This window comes from Lactuca serriola, chromosome 1 (assembly GCF_051521515.1).
Source record: "Lactuca serriola cultivar US96UC23 chromosome 1, Lser_US96UC23_V15, whole genome shotgun sequence".
NCBI lineage: Eukaryota > Viridiplantae > Streptophyta > Magnoliopsida > Asterales > Asteraceae > Lactuca > Lactuca serriola.
Genome location: NC_136408.1, coordinates 178,428,505 through 178,433,388, shown reverse-complemented (window position 1 = coordinate 178,433,388; position 4,884 = coordinate 178,428,505). Strand labels below are relative to the sequence as shown.

Genomic DNA, 4,884 nt, shown 5'->3' with positions numbered 1-4,884 from the left:
TCGGTGATCCTTATTTCCCCTCCCTGGCTCCCCACATCGACCGCTAACTACTCCCCTCACACTCCGACCACCACTTTGTGCTTTTTCCTGGTCGTCGACCCTCTTCCATTGTCGACCCTCCACCAACGTTGCATCTTTTTCATTGTCTTCCTCAGCCATCGACCTTCTTCAGTGCCTTCATATGCAGATTCTACGCACCACCCCTTCCACACGAGCACTTTGTAATCGACGACTTGATTAGCGTCTCCTTACCTTGCTCTCTCTCACCTCACCTCGTTGGCAACCGCAGGCTCACCTCTAATCGCTGACCATTGAGACTCATCAGCACCGGCGACTGTGTCCCGAATCGGCTTCCCCTCTACATTACTCCACTTACTACAACTACTCATGAGCTTCTCTTCTGCCTTGTTTCCATCAGTTCTCTCACATATCCCCTAGTTCATCTCCGCCCCTCACCCATCTCCACTGTCTGCAACCCTCACCGCCTCTTCTTGCCTCATAGCCCACACCTAACAACTTTGATTTGAAGAAATTTAAGAAAGTAGAAGTTGTTCAAGAATAAATTGCAGATGAAACCCTAATAGCATTATGTGACAACGCAAGAAGATGATGGCGTTGGAGAGCAAGCGTTCTTGGTTGTTTCCTTCTCATGCTCTGTACTTTTTTCTAGGTATTTTAATCCTTTCTGTAAACCCGATCTGTAATTAGTTGTTGATACGAGGTTCTAAAAATTACAGGAAAGAGGAATCAAAAGTTCAAAAACATGTTTGTAGTTACAGAACCCACATCCCTCTATAAAACTTAGAATTCTATCAGAAAATCAAATATATTCAACATAGCCAAATTAAATTTCTTGGAATAGCTCAATCCCATACTTACATGTTCTTACAGTGTTTTCTTCTTCTTCTTCTTCTATGTAGCAATGATTGCAAAGGTAGCAATTGCTGTGGTGGGTGGTTTTCTTGGATGGATTTATACACGAATCAAACCACCACCTCCTAAGGTTTGTGGATCACCTGGTGGACCTCCTATTACTTCACCTCGAATCCAACTTAATGATGGAAGACATTTACCTTACAGAGAGTGGGGTGTCTCCAAAGATAAAGCCAACTACAAGATCATTTTCATAAGCTATTGCCCTCCAACTGAAACGGATCAATCATCTGGAAAAAAATTGGTAATGAGATGCTTTATATTTTTATCTTCTCCATGAAAGTCAACAAAAACTATTATATTCTGTATATCTACATAAATGTGAAATGGAAATATGGAATATTGATTTTTATATTGTAGGTGGTTGTTGTCTACAATTCCCGAGGGTGGAAGAGATCTGATGTTATAAGACTTCCAGTGAGTATCATTTTAGGTTTTGAACTTTTGGTTGCATCGAAATCACTTTTTTTAGGATAATAATAACAATAATAATATATTATGCGTATTATATGTGAATATCTAACAGGTTGTGAGCGAGAATATTGCTGTCCATGACTCCAATGGAAAAGAAGTAGAGTATCAACTTCTCCCCATAGTAAATGACGCTATTGCCCTTAGAAACTACTACACCACTGCATATACAGGCAAATCACCAAGCTCAATTTCCAAGTATTCACTTGCATTTACAGCATCTGTTCCACCTCTGGGATTTACCACATACGTCATTTCAAGCACAAAAAATCCAGGTAAAAATAAAATTAAGAATATTTTACATAATATACATTGATTGTCAAATTTTGAACATAATTTATCTAGTGATATAATTTATTTTTTGCAACATGGAATTCTGTAAATGAAGCATTTTACACGCATCCTGAAACAGGAAAAGATGGGATAGAAGTAGGAACAGGAAATTTGAAGTTAATCTATTCTGGAAGTGAAGGAAAGGTTTCTCAATATGTTAACAGTCGAAGCTCTGTAAGTATATTTACCTTTTTTTTTTTTTTTTTGCATAACATAGCAACCAACTATCTTATTTTTGCTAATGACCTAATTGGAAAATAAAATAGTTTATCACCCAAATTAGCAAAAATGAACCTATTTTTTGACGTTATATAAAATATAGTAAGTTAAGTTATGTATTATTATTAGTATTGTTATTTATTCTTTTAATGTACACTAACCTGTGTTATTTTGGTTTATGAAATATCACTGCCTCTGTGAAGCAATCATACAGCTTTTATGCTGGATTTGATGGAACTATAGGAGAGCAGGTAACTTTATTTTCCTTATATCATTTATTATTTTTCTTTTTTTATTTTTTAAATACTGTTATTGGTACAAGTTTTTTATATTAACAATTGAGCTCCTAACTTGTTTAATTTAGGCATCTGGAGCATATATATTCTATTAATACACAGGAGCAGGTATATATTAAATAATTTCTTCTGATATATCTGTGTCTTATAGTTTATATTTTATAGCCAGATTTAAACTTTAATATTCTTCATTGAAATTACAGACTCCCATAAAGGTTTTGAATGGGCCAATATATGATGAAGTACATCAGAAAATAAATCAATGGATTTACCAGGTAATGGATAAAGTAGTGCTATATGAACTCATTTTTTTCTTTGTTGGACTGATTGAACCGTCTGAAATGACAATTTTCCCTTTTGTCCAGATCACTAGAGTGTTCAAGAATAAGGAGCATGCTGAAGTTGAATTTACAGTAAGTTCATTTTTCTTTACTTGTCTAATTGTTGTTCATTACTGATAATCTCAACTTTTTCAGGTGGGCCCCATACCTGTTGATGATGGAGTTGGGAAAGAAATTGTAACTCAGATCACAACCACCATGAAGAGCAATAAAACATTTTACATAGATTCTAATGGGAGAGATTTTCTTCAAAGGGTATTACTCCCATTAAACATCTAAGTAGGTATTTAAAGAAAATGTGATCAAAATTATATTTTTTGTGCAGATTCGAGACTACAGAGAGGATTGGGATCTTGAAGTGAATCAACCTATTGCTGGAAATTAGTATCCTGTATGTTTTCTTTTTTCAATATCCATTATCAAGATAACTGTCATTTTGAATCAACATGCCCTTTGCTATTCATATTCAATGCTCCATTAATGGAAAATTTTTAAAGAAACGTTTCACAGACTTGTGTTATTTCTAAAGGTCAATCTTGGAATTTACCTAAAAGACAAAACTAGTGAGCTCTCGCTTTTAGTAGACAGATCCGTAAGTGGATCCAGCATTGTTGATGGGCAATTGGAGTTAATGCTTCATAGGTATGTCTTTTCTTTCCATTTGCATTTTCATCAAAATCAACAATCAAAAAAATTAAATCAACCATAATATATATAAACATGAATAATCTCTTTTTTAGGAGATTGCTTTATGATGATGGAAAAGGTGTTGCAGAGGCACTTAATGAAACAGTTTGCGTTGGTAACGATTATAGAGGATTAACTGTAAGCATTTTCTATTAGTCCTTCAATTTGGGAATTTAATTTTGACTTTGATAAAAAAAAAAGTCAAAGTAATGAGTCTTCCCCTCATTAAATCTTAAACTTTTTGTAGGTTCAAGGTAAATACTATCTTAGGATCGATCTAATTGGAGAGGGTGCCAAGTGGCGCCGATCCTATGGTCAAGAAATATACTCTCCACTTCTTTTGGCGTTCATTGAGCAGGTGATTGAATATTTTTTGTGTTAAATGTTTCTTTAAAAATCCATAAAAAATGTTACTTATCAATTAATTTTATTATATTTTATAGGACGAAAAAACAGGGACAAATTTCCAGGTGTCCACATTTTCAGGAATGGATTCCTCCTACAGTCTCCCTGATAATGTAACATTGTTAACACTCCAGGTAAACAACGCAAAAAGACGTAAATGCCCTACTTCTTCATTCGAATCTTTGAAAATAGCCTACAAAGCTTGAGAAAAAACTTTATTTTCTTAATGCAGGAGCTGGAAGATGGAAAAATTCTTCTTCGGTTAGCACACTTATATGAGGTGGTTGATCTTTCTTCTTCTTCTTATTATTATTATTACATAAATTCATTTAATTGTGTTTTGAAACACGATAAAATTATATTTGTATATTTATATATTTTTTTTCTTCTGGCTCTAGGTTGGAGAGGACAAAGATCTTTCAGTTATGACAAGTGTTGAATTACAAAAACTATTTGCAAAGAGGAAGGTAATACACTACAACATGCAAGTTTCTTTAACACACTAAATAACATCTTTTTAACTTTTTTTTTTAAATTTTTTTGTACTTGATATGAAGATAAAAGCTCAATTGCATAGCCTCATGAAAAACAGAAGTTACAATTTTGTATAAAAGCTCAATTGCACAGCCTCATGAAAAACAGAATTTACAATTTTGCCTCTTACACTCTCTCAACAATCTCTTCCAGGTTTTTTCTTCTCATCTGATTTCCGTTCAAATTCCTTAGAATTGATAAATTTTGTGTGGTTGATATGTCGTCAATTGGGCATACTTTTGATAAGATATATGTTCTTGTGGTATTGTGACTGATACCTACAAATACTTGTATGAATGTGCAAATATATGTATCAGATACGCATACTTTTGTGTTTGATTGTTTGTCATGTATGCAGCAAATGTGTTTCATTGAGATTTAAAACCCAAAACCATTCTTGCTAATTCTGACTGTAAACTGAAGATCCGTGATTTAGAACCCTAAAACAGTCACAAATAAGAAGATTACAGATTTTTTTTTCTTGGTTTCACTCCCAATGTGAAAACAGGTTGCACTAATGGGGCACAAGTGGTGAATCCCATGGTGTTCAATAAAAGGAACCAACACCCTTCCGCGTAGTATGCTCTTTTATTTCTATAGACTGTTATTTATCAACAAAAAAAATTCTTTTTGACTTTTCTTTATAACAAAAATGTTTTTCTTTC

General features: G+C 33.9%; 1 pseudogene; it reads left to right on the top strand.

The window, feature by feature from the left end:
- The first annotated feature begins 922 nt into the window (after positions 1-922).
- On the top strand, positions 923-4,296 carry LOC145064320 (putative alpha-mannosidase At5g13980; annotated as a pseudogene).
- Positions 4,297-4,884: the final 588 nt, after the last annotated feature.